Here is a 15,791-nt window from a genome sequence, read left to right as displayed (position 1 = left end):
AAAGAGGTTTAATGGACTCACAGTTCCACATGGCTGGGAAGGCCTCACAATCATGGTGGAAGGTGAAAGGTGCATCTTACATGGTGGCAGGCAAGAGATAATGAGAGCCAAGCGAAAGGGGAAACCCCTTATAAAACCATCAGATCTCATGAGACGTATTCACTACCATGATGACAGTATGGGGGAAACATATCCTCATGATTCAATTATCTCCCACGGGGTCCCTCCCACAACATGAAGGAATTATGGGAGCTACAATTCAAGATGAGATTTGGGTGGGGACACAGCCAAACTATAGCAGCCTCTACAGCTAATCTCTTCCCATTCCTTCTTCTTCCCTTGGTCCAAGCTTGCTCTTACCTTTGCCCTACCTGTCTCAGTCTGGGGTCCTCAGAAGCAGACCTTAAGATGAAAATGTGTGGGTGACAGGTGGAGGATGAGCTCCCAGGTCCCCAGGAGAGCATGGTAGGAGCAGCAGAGCACTGGGAGGCCAAGCCTGGGAGTTGTTCTCCACTCTCCAAGCTCCCACTGAATCCTGCAGGGGGATGTGGCGGGGAAGAGATGCCCTAGCCAAGGTCTGGGAGTGGGCTGTTATATCCCTGTCCCCGTTCATTGTGGGTCAAGGGCCTGAGTGGGTGGGCAGCGCAGAGCTTTTCCATTTCCTCCCTGCACCTGGGCCAAACCTGCCCCAGGAGTCCCAGCCTCTGAAGAAGAGCCGCAGGTGCTGGAAAAAGCACAGGAAACAAGGTGGGAGACACAAAAAGGGTAAAAAGGGACCCAAGGGGAGAAGCACAGACAACATCCCCTTACCCTGCCAGGGTGTGCATTGCAGTTAAAGCTCAAAGCTAAAGACTTCATATGCATTTCCCACATCCTGCTGAAGCATACTGGGATTCTTATTCTTTCATTTCACTGCCACCTCCCAAAAGCAGACCCAGCTCCTGTGTGTAGGAGCCATAGTCACAGCTTCAGAGGTCATTTTCCTTCCCAACTGCTCCAACTGCTGTCAGCTTTGTCCTCCTCAAATGCCATGTTCACTGTGTCATTTCTTTTTCAGAAACCTCCTATGGCTTTTCATTGCTTTAATGATACAGTTAGAAATCCTGGCCTGGTGTAGTGACTCATTCATGTAATCTCAGCACTTTGGGAGGCTGAGGCGGGAGGATTCCTCAAGCCCAGCAGTTCAAGACCCTTGACAACATATTGAGACCCCTGTCTCTACAAAAAAAAAAAAAAAAAATTAGGCATGGTGGCACATGCTTGCAGTCCCAGCCACATGGGAGGCTAAGGTGAAAGGATTGCCTGAGCCTCAGAGGTTGAGGCTGCAGTGAGCCATGATTTTGCCACTGCATTCCAGTCTGAGCAACAGAGAAAGACTGTGTTAAAACAAACAAACAAACAAACAAAAAACCCTCCTTCACTTAATATTTTAGGCCCCTGAAAATCTAGCCTCAACTTACCTTTCTGGTCATAGAATCCTCTTTTTAATTGTGAAAACTCTCATCCCTAGTGAGATTTATGAGTGAGGGACTTAGAGCCTGGGGTCATCACAGGTGTGAATTCTACTCAGAGCCTGGGGTCATCACAGGTGTGAATTCTACTCTAGAACCAACCACTGTGTGAAACTCCATGAATACACTGCCTCTCTCTCCTAGGCTGAGTGTCTTGAGCTATACATGAGAGCTGTGAGGTGGTTGTGAGGATTCCATTGGGAACAGCATTAAAGGGGCTTAGACCAATGTCTGAAGATGCCAATGCTAGGGAAATGGTGGTTGAATCTGAATCTATGCAGTTCCTGTGGGCTTAAATTATGCTTTTTCTGGTTTGAATTCTTTGCTTGCTGGGCTTTGTACCTGGAGATCTCACTTTCTTCCCACTGGTCAGAATCCTGCACATCCTTTAAGGCTGGGCTGAAAACTTCCCTCCTCTGTGCTGACTTTTATGACTATATAAATCCTCAGTGATCAGTCCCACCTCTCACTTCCCACTGTCTTGTATTATGTCTTTGATAATTTCTTCCTCTCTCTCTCTCTCTCTCTTTTTTTTTTTGTTTCTCTTTTTGTAGTAGTTCAATTAGTCAGATACAGGATCCACAGATTGTTCTTCTAGGTCTCTCATCTTTTCTATTATCTTTTTTATCACTTGTTTTTTAGATCTGTTTTTTTTTTTGGATGCCATCTGAATTTTATTCTCCAACTCTTGTAGTGAATTTTCCTATGTTTGTAGTCATTTAAAAATTTCCAGTAGTTCTTTGTTTTGGTATCTGATTCTTTCTCTTGATACAGCATCTTATTTTTGCTTCATGGGTACAATTCCTAATTAGAGGATTTTATTTTGAGTTCTATAACCTATCTTATTTTTGTTTTGGTTGGAGTCATTTAAAAAACGTGTGTCTATTCTGAAATAACTACACAGACTTCATCCTTGTTCATTTAAGTTGAAGTGTGAGGCAATGAAAAGTCATACATGTGAACAGGCTCTGTCAGGTAGATGGCTTTGGCATCTGGGAGATTGGGGCATCCTAAATGCCAGAATGGGGAGATGTTTCCAGTGGGGCTATTTATTTATTTCAAGGAGGACCCTTTGTGGGGAGTGAGGTGGGGTAGGCCAGAGAGACGTCTGATTTCTAGTGTTCTGAGAGAGTGCAGTGGGAAAGGGCAGCCCACGTCCACACCTTCATTTCACTGCCTTCATCATTCCTTCTGTTTCTGAGTGCTGGACCTCATCAAAGTCTGGCAGGGTAGATGGGCGTATTGCCTCCTATGAAGACTCTAGGCCATGGTTCCTCTGATCTACTGCATCTGTTTTCATCTCTCTTCTAGTCAATTGTTGAATTTTCATTCAGTGACAGACCTTTTACTTTCTTTATTGTTATGCATTAAATCCTTTTAAATTTTCTTGCTATCATTTTAAGGAGAACTCAGATAAAGGTGGAGTTAAACAGCCTTTCATTTAGATTTGGAAGTCCCACATTCTATCTTACTTATTTAATGAGCCATTCAAATCAAGATAGTTTTCTGTTGATGGGACTGGCTTTTAAAAAAGACACAATTAGATTATAATCCAGAATGGGGAGGAAATAATGCTTTATTTTTTGTTTTATGCAGGCTGGCCCAGTATCTTTCATTTGGTAGGTCCTCAATTAATATCTTTCAATTGCGTTTGCTTGAACATTTAAGCTCTACCATTTTTTTGTTTGTTTGTTTCATGGTTTTGTCTGTTCTCACGAATGTGATTTCTCTTAGAACCAACTCAAATATCTGGAGAGCCATTTGTATCTCCATTTTATGGCCTTTTATATTTTCAGTCTTGACTATGCACTTCTATAGGATTTGAAAGAGATGAGAAAATATAGTAAGTACCCTATGTGGAGAGGTTCTTATTCCATAACTCGTCTTCAAAGTTACAGTCCTCTTGAGTTACTTTCCTTGCATGTAAAAACATAGCTTGGGGATTTTATTATCCCTTATTGCTTGCTTCTTTTTTGTTGCTGCTCAATAGGGAAAGTAGGTTGTTTCCTCTTGTAATTTCCAGAGTTCTTTGCATTAAGGGGTGATTTTCCTCCCTTCCCCATGGCTGTGAACACGTGGATGTGCACACTTGCACGTGTCTCTCACTCCCACGCATGCCCCAGTATACTCTGGACATTTTTCTCTTGAAAACCAAGTTTCTGATTTCAGGTCATCCAAATAAAAGCCATCAAGCAGAGCAGCGTGACATGGTTCTTAAGTCCCAGAGGTCACATTTTTGGCAAATGGCTGTGTCCTGTAACTGTCATTCCCATCATGTCCAGCTTACTCACCAGTGAATGCATGACATTTTTCTTGGCCTTGGAATGTTCCATCTCAATTAAAGCTAGAGGGAAAAAGTCACTCTTCAATACTGTAAATCCAAAAAAAAAGTCCATCATGGAGACTTTTCTCATCAAACTGTAGAGGAAGAGCCTGCTCTGCTGGGGCCTCTTGGGAGAGATAGCTGGCTCACGATGGAGCCAGCTCAGGAGTAAGGAGGCTGTGAAGTGGAACCTGGAGGCTTAGGTGGCCTTTCTTGTCCCAGGCCTGCCTTCCCCACTAACTAACTAGCGGCCCTTCTCTGCCCTCATTCTCCACCTCCTGCCTGTAGGTTGGCTGTCAGTCATTTGGGTCAGTGCTTCTCTCCCAGGAGTGTTTACATTTAAAACCCGAGTTCTGACAGTAGAATAAAAGGCATGTTACAGAGGGTCCACTTGGCTAGTGGGTGGTGCGCCAGCCTCGGATGGTGCTGCTGAAATCATGCCTCCTAGGGAAGCCCCTTTAGATACTGAAGACTTGTCTTACCTGCACGGTTTCCTGATTCAGGGAGTGGACTAGATGCTGCTGCTAAAGGAGAGACACTCTGGAGAAGCCAAACCTCAAGGAGCCTTCAGTTCTCTCCTTGCTGGGCCAGGAGGAGGAATTTTGTTTTTTTCTGAAAAAGAGAATCACTAGCTTAAAACACAACCAAGAAGCCTTTGGCATTGAGGATTGGATAGGAGAGGAGGTATTCATTTTGGTGTGTGGAGGAGACATCAGTAAACATCTCTTACACACACACACACACACACACACGCGCGCGCTGGGACATGGAAGACGTGTTTCAGTAGGTGTCGTTTCCCAAGCTGTCTGGGGAGGAGACATCAGGAAGTATTTCTCTCTCTCTCTTGCACACACACATACACACACACAAAACCAGTAAGCATTTTTCTCTCTTACACACACAACCAGTAAGCATTTCTCTCTCTCTTACACACACACACAACCAGTAAGCATTTCTCTCTCTCTCTTACACACACAACCAATAAGCATTTCTCTCTCTTGCACGCGTGCGTACACACACACGCGCGAGTGCTGGGACATGGAAGACGTGTTTCAGTAGGTGTTCTCCAGCTGTCTGGGAAGGAGACATCAGTAAGCATTTCTCTTTCTCTCTTACACACACACACACACACACACGCGGACATGAAATACACGTGTTTCAGTAGGTGTCGTTCCCAAGCTGTCCACAAGATGGTGCAGAAACCCTGCTCACAGTCTGTCTTCCAATGGCACCGCCTCTGAAGAGGGATTTGCAGCCTTTGCCAGGCTCCTGGTAAATTGAGGTTTGGAGAGCAGCAAGCAGCTTTCACCACAGTGAAGCTGCCTTTGCCATTTTCGGCATTCCGATTGAAAATTCAATTAGAAATCGATTGAGTTCCAGTAAACAAAATGAAATGACAAATGTGTACAAAACCTCCCTGTGCAGCGCTTAGCCTGGAAGAGAGCTCGAGGTCATCCAGAAAGGCGGGAAAGGAGACCTGGGCGAGCTGCTGTGGGGTGACAGGTGCCTCCTGTTCCTGGGGAATCTTGAAGTCTGCGGGGGTGGGGAGTTCAGCCGTGCATCACGCCAGGCATTTACCGTGGAAGCGCTTGTCTGCATGCTCTGGAGACAGTCATTCGGAAGAGTCCTGGTCTTTAGAGAGCTTGAATCTGACAAAAACTCACACCAGAAAAATAAAGAGGGTGCCAGATGGTGGTCAGCACCACAGGAGAGATATGACAGCTGAGTGCTGGAGGTGCAGGCTTCGCTTTTAAATAGCGTGGCATCAAACGACCTCTCGGAGACGTTGACATTTTAGTAAGACCTGAAGGACTGATGGTGTGAGCCACGGGTGTTTTAGGGGAAGACCATTCTAGGCAGTAGACACAGCAAAGGCAATGGTCGTGGGGTTGGGAGGTGCCTGGAGGAGGCAGGGAGGACCCAGGAGGCTGATGCGGCTGTTGGGGCAGGTGAAGGGGCAGGGCAGGATATGAGTTGGAGAGATTCTAATGGGGGAGACGTGGGGGATTTTGAAGCAGAGTGATCACATGAGACCTTGCAGCATAGTATAAGGACTTTGGACTTTACTTTAGGAATTGCTGGACGCCGCTGAGCGTTCTGAAGAGAGGCGTGGCATGATACACTTTGCATTTTGTAGGGATCGTTCTGCCTCCTGCATTGAGAAGGGCCTACAGGCAGGAGCTGAAAGACCAGTTAGGAGATGGCTGCCATGACTGGGTGACAGACGGTGGTGACTGGGGCCAAAGGGAGTGACAGTGGAAGTGAAGAGAAGCAGTCAGATTTAGAATATCTTTGGAGCCAATAGAGTTGATGGTAGATTGAATGAATGTTTGAGAGGCAGAGAGGGGTCAGGGATGACTTTGAGGTTATTTCCCTGAGCCATTGGGCAGATGGAATGGCAATTAACTAAGCTGGAGGAGCAGGTTTTTTGGGGAAAGGTCAGGAGCTCAGTTTGGGATATGCTGAGTGTGGGTTGCCTTTGAGGTGTCCAAGTGGAGATATTCAGATCTATGAACCTAGAATTCAGGGGCAGGGTCCAGTCAGATATAAATCTGGGAGTGGCAGGTCTGGAGATGATATTTAAAGGCATAGGCTGGAGTGAGAATGGGTAGACAAGAGATAAAGCCCAACATTGATCTGCTCCAATGTTTAGAGGTTGGGGACATGTGGAGGGGCCAGCAGAGGTGACTGAAGAGGGTGGACCAGTGAGGTTGAAGAAAACCCAAACCTGAAGAATGTGGTGTCCTGGAAGCCAAGGAGGTAAAAGACAGAGGAGGAGGGAGAGGTCTCCATGTCAGCACTGCCGACGTGTGGGGCTGGATAATCCTTTGTTGTTGAAGGCTGTGCATTATAGGATGCTTAGCAGCATCTTTGTCTTCTTCCCTGTAGATACCAGTTGAGATGTCGCTCACCACCTGCGGAAGTCTGTCCTGCAGACCCCGACTCCACGAGGGATGAGTGAATGCACTCTCACACCATTACAGTGTTTCAAGTGGGCTAGGGATGGCCGTCGGCTGCTTTCAGAGGGCGAGGTGCAACCCATTGACCCAGACTCCCTGTTTATCCACACATTTATTCCCTTGAGCTTTTACAACAGAGGTTCTAAGTTAACACACTTGTGGATAATTAACATGGTTAAGAGAATGGTTTCACCACTAGTCAAAGCTTTAGGTTCCGTAATTCCCCTTTGATCTTCCTGGGAGAGGCCACCCGGCCCGAAATTAACATGAGTAAATAGAGTGGAGAAAGTGGGTGTGTGGTAAGGACTTTGATCAGTCTCTATCTCTTTCCTATGCTAATGTTAAAAAGGTGGCTGCCTTCAGCCTGCCTCAGTAAAACCTTTTGGACTTATAACCTACGTCTTTTCCTAATAGTTAATATCTTTAATATTTTGTCAGCCACCCCAAGTGAGTAGCAACAACCAGTAGCAACGCCGCTCCCTATAGCATCAACCAAAAATGTCTCCAGACACTGCCACAAGTCTCCGAAGAAAAACATCTTCTTTAATTGAGAGCTACTGTTCTAACTCAAGGCGTGAAGAGCTAAATTCTAGCACAGGAAGCTCAATTCTAACCAAGAGCAGAGGAAGCTCCCGGGGAGGCTGACACATCTTGAACTTTGAAGGTTGGGTAGTGTACTGACAGAGAGTAGCTGGGGCTGAGTGGGGAAGGCAGCTCAGCCTGGGAAAAGTTCCTGATGCTTGACCGTGTCCCTGCACAGAGACCAGCTTCACTTTTTGAATCCACGGAAATCGCGGTATCACTTTTACCATCTCTTGCTTTAGGCACAGGCATGGTTTCCATGACATCTGTCTTCCCAAGAAAGGAAGACTGGAGTTTAAATGAATTTTTTTTTCTAAAATATAATTTAGGGGGATTTAGGCATGACCATACACGTCACACCATTTAAAAACTGTTATTAAAAAAGAAAGAAAACCCTGCTCCCCTGACTTTCTCAGCTCTCCCACCTCCTACCCCTGGCATCTTTCCAAATTACAAATGAGAAGCTTGTCTTTCCCTCAGGTTCCATATACGAGACCAGATTGTTTTTTTCCATCATTGGAATATAAATTATTGCTTTGTTTCAATTTGATTAAAAATCTCTCCCTTCCTTTCAACACACACACAGTCACGTACACACACACGCGTGCACATACACACACACAGAATTGAAATACAACTTTGGTTTTTAAAAAATTTATTTTAAGCATCTACTTTATGGTCTCATTAGGAGGTTTTACTGAGCACTTATTGAAGCGATTCTTTTTCTGGACATTTAGCCAATATGTCCAGAGGATGCACTCATATTGCATACATAAGAATCTCAACAGAAAAAGTATTCATGGTTAGAAGGGGTAAACTGAGTTTCACTTTGAAGGGGGGAGGTTTAGATATGACTCAGGTAAAGGCCAATTTAAGTGGAAAGTATTAGGACTTTGGAAGACAGGAAGGACTTTTGCAGCAGAGGAGAAGGGAAACTCCTGGGTGGGTAGGAGAAACTGGCTGTTAGCGTTATGTTATCTTCTTAAAACTTGCTGGGCAAACTTCCTGATGGCAAGTTATAAGGAAATGTATTAATTAATAAACATGACATTCAGATGCAGACCCTGTAAATCTGGGCATGAAAATGGCCTGTTTCAGGGGTTCCTAAGACTGGTCCCTCATCACAATCATCAGGGATGCTCAAAAGGATGGAACCCTCCCCTAAAGATTCTGGATCTATCCACATGGGGTAAGCTCAAGGCATCTGTAATTTGTAGAAGTTTCCCACATGCTACATACTAGCCCTGGACTCCACATTGCCATTTGGGAATTATTTGCCTAGTTTTTAACAGAAATGAAAGAGCTTCAGGTCTTAGACAAGAAAGAGATTCTGTAACTTTGTGAATCTGACTTCCTCATTATTATTATTATTATTTTTTTAATTAGAGTCTCACTCTGTTGCCCAGGCTAGAGTGCAATGGTGAGATCTTGGCTCACTGCAGCCTCCACCTCCCAGATTCAAGTGATTCTCCTGCCTCAGCTCTCCAAGTAGCTGGGATTACAAGTGCATGCTACCACACCCAGCTAATTTTTGTATTTTTGGTAGAGACAGGGTTTCATCATGTTGCCAAGGATAGTCTCGACCTCCTGACCTCGTGATCCACCCATCTTGACCTCCCAAAGTGCTGGGATTATAGGCAACAGCCACCATGCCTGGCCCCCCATTTTTTTAAGTCAACAATTTGGTAGCTAAATGAAGATGGTAAGATCTGAGCAAAAATGTAGCTGAGAAAATGAATCTTTGACTTTTTATTCTAAGGAGACTTGAGTTGAGCATGTGGCAAACTTTTCCTTTCCTGTTTTCATCCGTCCTCTTTGCCTTGGCAGTGAACCCTATCATCCAGCACTATTTGTGCTTTGGTCCGTGATGTCCTGGCCAATGACCCTGGTACGTAGGTCAGAACCAGTAAGTAAGACTCCGCTTGTGCAAGTAGTTTATATATACTGTGTTTGCCATTCATATGAAGTGCTAGTGACATCATGCCTTCCCTCTTTTGAGGTCTTTTGAAGAAATGCCCGCTTCTCCTAGTGGCCTCTTCAAAATGTTCCTGGTAAGTAGGGCTGGATAGCCCTATGCAGCAGGGATGGGAAAAGCCAAGAGTTTCCCAAAGAATGGCCACTGATACTCTGGTGACATTCCAGCACCAATCCAAGAGATCCTTCTAATCTAGCAATGGAAAGAACAAGACAAAGGGAAGACCCTCTTCAAAGATCGTGGCTTGCTTTGGAACCATAATCATACAACGACATATGAGATTTAAAAAGAGGGTCCTTTGTACCATCTTAATGGCCCCCTGCCAGATTCTCAGTAGCCTCAATCACAGAGTTGTCTTCTAAGCATGTAGATTGAAATGTGTATGTATGACCAGCTCATTTGGGATCTTCCTCCATCAACAGGAATCTCTTCTCTCCTTGGATGAAGTAATGACTGCAAAGTGGTTTATACTCTGTAAAGACAGATGGCTAAGTTATAAGACATTTCACAGGCTGCTAATAAAAATAATGATAATATTAACTGATTTCAGTCAGCACTTCATCGGGAACTAGGCACCATGTGAAGTCCTGGCATGCAATATCTCATTTAATTTTCTCAACAATCATATGAGGAGGGTACTATTATCACCATTTTACAGATGAGTAAAGTGGAGGCTCCGAGGGGTTAAGAAGCTTGCTTGAGGCTGTAAGGGGCAGCAGAGCTAGGAGTCAAAAAAGTCTGCTTGACTGTGAGTTCATGTTCTCAAAACGTCTTTGCTATGCTGCCCTGTGTGAGCTTTTGACACATTTGTTGCTCGGTAAGAACAATAGGATCCACATGCATTCTGACCGCTGTGGATTCCTGCATACCTTACCAAGAACACCTGTCCGTACATCAAGACTGCTGACCTTTACCTGTGTGCTGCTGGGAAGGGGGAGGAGGAAGAACGCAAGAGGATACAATTCTGTATTCCTTCTACTTTACTGCATTACCCAGATCCCCATATAAGGATGTATTGAAGAATAAAATAACCCGTCTTGTTGTTCATCATCTAATCACCCCAGGAAATCAAGTTAAAGATTAAATCCTGAACACACCAATATTATTAGTCATCACCATTGAGGGCTTTAGCCCATTAGTTAATATCAAGCTCCTGACATGTCACTGTTTTCTTAATTGGCAGCTTGTGACTCGTAGCTAAAGAAGGGAAGAAAAGTTCTATGATCCTGCAATGTCCTAATTGCCAATTTAGTTTCTCTCAGAGGGCATGCTCTGTGTATTTTGAAAACCTCATACTGCCACCTGCAATTTCATGATCACCCAGGAAACTTCCAAATATCTTCAAAGATGTTACCTTCCTGTGAGTGTTATTTCCACTAATAAGACCAGAGGGCAAGGTGACCTTGTTCTCTTTCTTCAGAAACTTTGTCTTCATCCTTCACTGTCTGCTGTTTACTGCCACAGGGGTGTCTTTACCTGGTCCCTCTTTCTCTGAAATGTCTCTTGAATTTTAAACACTTTATTTTTACCTCTTTCAGAGAAGCAGCAATGCCTCTGGCTCAAAGACAATGCATTTGGGTACAACTGGCTGCCTGCAGGGTGAACCTCACCCTTCAGGGTCCCTCTTTACAGCAGAGGAGTGGCTTAGGCACTTGGGGCCCAGGCCCCGGGCACACCTGCTGCACTGCTCCGACTGTGAGTAGCCACAGGGGAGTAGGGGTACACAAGATGAAAATACCATCTTTTTTTTTTTTTTTTGAGACAAGGTCTTACTCTGTCACTCAGGCTGGAGTGCGGTGGCGCAATCATGGCTCACTACAGCCTGGACCTCCTGGGCTCAAATGATCCTCCAACCTCAGCTACCCAAAAAACTGGGAACACAGGCATGTGCCACCATGCCCAGCTAATTTTTGTAGAAACAGGGTTTTGCAATCGTATCCAGGCTGGTCTTAAACTCCTGATCTCTGGTAATCCACTCACCTTAGTCTCCCAAAGTGCTGGGATTACAGGAGTGAGTCACCCACCATGACTAGCCAAAAGACCTGTTTTCTGTCTTCAGAGTGTTTACAGTCTAATGTGGAGGAAAATAAAAGTGTATAAAATAAGCACAGTACAAGGAAAAATATAAGAGATTTCTTTTTTTTTTTTTTGAGAGGGAGTTTCGCTCTTGTTACCCAGGCTGGAGTGCAGTGGCGCGATCTCGGCTCACCGCAACCTCCGCCTCCTGGGTTCAGGCAAATCTCCTGCCTCAGCCTCCTGAGTAGCTGGGATTACAGGCACGCGCCACCATGCCCAGCTAATTTTTTGTATTTTTAGTAGAGACGGGGTTTCACCATGTTGACCAGGATGGTCTCGATCTCTTGACCTTGTGATCCACCCACCTCGGCCTCCCAAAGTGCTAGGATTACAGGCTTGAGCCACCGCGCCCGGCAAGAGATTTCTTAAGAAAGATCTTCACCAAAGTGTTATAGAAATTAAGAGAAGAAAATGGTATTTTCATACAAGCCATATCAGGTGCATTGCAGAAGGCCCCTGCTTTCAAAACTCTTCTCCAACACGGCGTAAATACACTATTAAACCTAAACCAACCTGATTCTAATTCTTCCTGACAAGTGAACGTTTGCTAAAAAGCCCAAGTTGTTCCACTTAACTGCAGGTGTTGTGCAGTATTGCCTCTGCTTTGTTCGGTTCCTTTCTTCTCTGCATTTGGCTTGGTGCCTGAAGATCACTCTGCTGTCCAGCTAAAGATGGTGAACGTTCCCCCTCCAGGCAGAAACAGGCCATTGGGTGGGTATTTCTGAAGGGTCCAGAACATCCTTCCGGTCGGTCTGCAGCTTGCTCTGAATTGTGACAGTGGTCGCTGGACATAATACTAAAGTTTTCTTGAACGGAGACTTGATGCTTCGCTAGCAAGTTTTTTTTTTTTTTGAGACAGAGTCACACTGTCACCCACGCTGTAGTGCAGTGGTGTGATCTTGGCTGGGACTACAGGTGTGCACCACCACGCCCAGCTAATTTTTTTTGTATTTTTAGTAGAGACAGTGTTTCACCATGTTGGCCAGGATGATCTCGATCTCCTGACCTCGTGATCCACCTGCCTCAGCCTCCCAAAGTGCTAGGATTACAGGCCTGAGCCACCGCGCCCGGCCTTCTCTAGCAAGTTTTAAAGTCACCCAGATACTTCTGAAACTTGTGAAAAGATACGGCTTTTTCGTGTATGTTATTTTCACTAATGAGACCGGAAAGTCTTTCCTTTCTATCACCCTGTATCCATCCTTTTTTTTTCTGTGTCAACATGAAATAATCAAAAGGATCAGAATCCAGTTTTTAAGAGTTTATTCAAGTGTAAAGCTGGGAATAACCATCTAGAAGACGCAAACTCCAGAAAAATGGGGCCAGTCCTCCAAAATTAAAAGTTACCTTCCTGCTTATATTGGCAGAAAACAAAGAAGCTTAATAGGATTATATTAACATTTCCTATACAGGACTTGGTGAGTTACAACAATTTAATTCATTATAGTTTGTTTTCTTTTCCATAGGGCTTGTTTTCATTTCCTTTCCAATTTAAAAGAATGTATTTAACATTTGTCTTTAGAAAATGTGATAACCATCAAGTCTTTGTGTGAGAACGGTAAGAGGGAAGTTAATCTATAATGAAGATCAACAGTGAAGAGAGAAGAGGTCTTCCCTGGCTCCCTTTAGTCATTTACAGCATTTCACAAAACAATGTAGGTAAGGAAGAAGTCTAATCTCTAATGAGAGAAACAACAGTTACAGATGCCTCTCACAGGACTCAGGCACCATAGTCATACTCCTTTAAAACTCAAAATAATTTGGAGCCCCCACAGCCTAGATTTTGAATTACTTATTTTCACATCTGCCAGTCATTGAGAACTACTCATGTCTCCTTGTCCATCCATATACCATTTCCTCCCCCTTCTCTGAGTTCTTTTTCCCAGTCTCCTTTGCTGGGTACCTCACCACCCCAACTCATCTTAACGTGCTGAAGTCATCCAGGATTTGCTTCCAGATTCTGTGCTTCTATCTCTGAACCCACCTGTTTCTTTTAACCATTTCCCTAGTTTAATTTCCATTGTTCTTCCCCTTGTATGTAAAAATTGAAGTATGACTTACTTACCTTAAAGTGCACAATTCTTAATATATGTGATGAATTTTTACTTATATGTACACCTATGTAGTTGCCGGCTAACCCAAGGTTAGAGAATTTTCAGCCTCCAGAAACACTCCTGCAAGACCATCTCAGCCAGTACCCCACAAGGAAGCCTTGAATCTGACCATTATCATAGGTTAGTTTTGCTTACTTTTGGACTTCATATGAAGGAACCATCAGTATTTACTCTTTTGTCTTTAATTTCTTTCATTGAACATTATGTCTGTGAGATTCACACGTGTATCAGTAACTTGTTCTTACTTGAAGTGATTTCAGATACTCCCTACTGACAGCATTATCTCATGAGCATGAGAACTGCAGTAGGGGGAAGAGGAAAATTACAGATAAAAATATAAGTAACACCAAATCCGCTGACTATAATGGTTTGAGGATTCCAAGGGAAATTGAGAATTTTAAGACCATCTCAGGCAATGAGTCTTTGGTGGTTAAGTAAAGCCAGAACTGTTTCCAGCTGGATGACCGTTTGAGTCCATTGGTATTTTAAAGTTAGGGGAAGTTGTTTTCCTGGGAGGGACAATGTCCACATCTCAGTGTCCAGTGCCCTAATGTTGAACAGCTGGACACTTAGACTAGTACTATCTATTTTGAGGAAAAATAGACCTTGTGCTCCTGGGACCTTTAAATTTTTGTGAGGAGCCAGTGGCTATGTCTGTGAACCAGGCATTTAGATGACATGAATACATGTCTTGCAGATGTATTTATTGCCACTTTTGTGGTCTGTATAGATGCTCTTCTGATTAGTAAATATAGAAATACTAGATGTATTATTGATTCTATTGTCTTCTGCCATTTAGATAGATTTTTGAAAAATGAAGCAATAGGAAAAATATGACATTTATGTAGAAGGATTTTGGAAATTTTCTCGTGTTAAGGAAGATATGTTCTTTTATACTTAGAAAGTTTAGAAACCATCTCAGTTTATTGATCCCAGAAAGTGTTTAGGGCTCAAAATGTCTTGTTGGACGTTGAACAAATGAGGAGATGGAGCTCCTGGGAGAGGAAGTGACTAGACAAAAGTCTCACTGCAGCTAATGGAAAAACTGCACAGAAAGGCAGGCCTTGTGGCATCAAGAAGATCTAGATTTTACTCCTAAGGTATTGCATGGATAATGGCTCCTGGGAGCCATCTCCTACCCTTCTTATGTCTCTGAGTCTTTGGAATTAGGCTTTCTCCCTTGTGTACCAAATTCTCCCACAAATCACTAAAGATTTTATAGGCCTTAAATTGAAAGCAAGATGATATCATTTGTCACAGTGCACAAGTTAGTAATAAAATAGTGTGATTGCTTTTTAGTGATTTGATTTGAGAAGTTTGCAGAGTTATTTGTGCCCGGGCAGCTTAACCAGTAACTGCTCAGCCATCTTGTCTACATTCAGTTCACTCTTTAGAAGGAGCAGCCTTTGACCAACCTCTTCCCATTTTCCCCATCCCCAGCCTCTGAAAGCTACTCTTCTACTCTGTTTCTATGAGTTTGACTTTTGTAGATTCCACATAGAAAGGATATCATACTGTATTTGTCTTTCTCCATCTGACTTATTTCACTTAGCACGATGTCTTCCAGGTTAATCCAAGTTGTGGCAAATGCCAAGATTTATTTCTTTATGGCTAAATAATATCCAATTATACACACACACACCCACCCACACACACACACACACACATCTATGTATCTCACAATTTCTTTATTCATGACAAGATATAACCACTTATGGTGGTTATATCTTGGTTATTGTGAACAGTGCTACAATGAATAATGAAGTGTAGCTATATCTTTGAGCTATTGATTTCATTCCTTCTCAACACCACACACACACACACACACACAAAACGGTAAGTAGGTGAGGTGATAGATGTGTGAACAAACTTGATTGTGGTCATTTTTTCACAATACATATATCAAATCCTCACAGTGTACATCTTAAACTGATAGAGTTTTGTTAGTCAGTTACACCTCAATGAAGCTGGGGAAAATAAATAAAAGGAACATCCTGCTGGCTGTCTTCACGGGTCAGCCTGACCCAACAGAGCCACTCTCCAGCCTCTGCACATGCATGTGTCCCTGTAGGCAGCCACTGCTGTTCCTCCCTGACCAGTGAAGCTGGCCCCTGTGAGATGTTGCTTTTCATGGGGGAATATCTGAAGTCGCTTCTGCAATGCTCAAAGTCTTCTGTGACAACCTTCAACCCACCTCTAGCCCCTCTGCCTAACTCAGCTCCAAAGACTGTGCTAGACTCTGCCTGGAAGGGT

This window comes from Aotus nancymaae, unplaced genomic scaffold (genome assembly GCF_030222135.1).
Source record: "Aotus nancymaae isolate 86718 unplaced genomic scaffold, 86718_ANA_hifiasm-v0.15.2.pri h1tg000008l, whole genome shotgun sequence".
Lineage (NCBI taxonomy): Eukaryota > Metazoa > Chordata > Mammalia > Primates > Aotidae > Aotus > Aotus nancymaae.
This window is presented reverse-complemented; position numbering follows the sequence as displayed.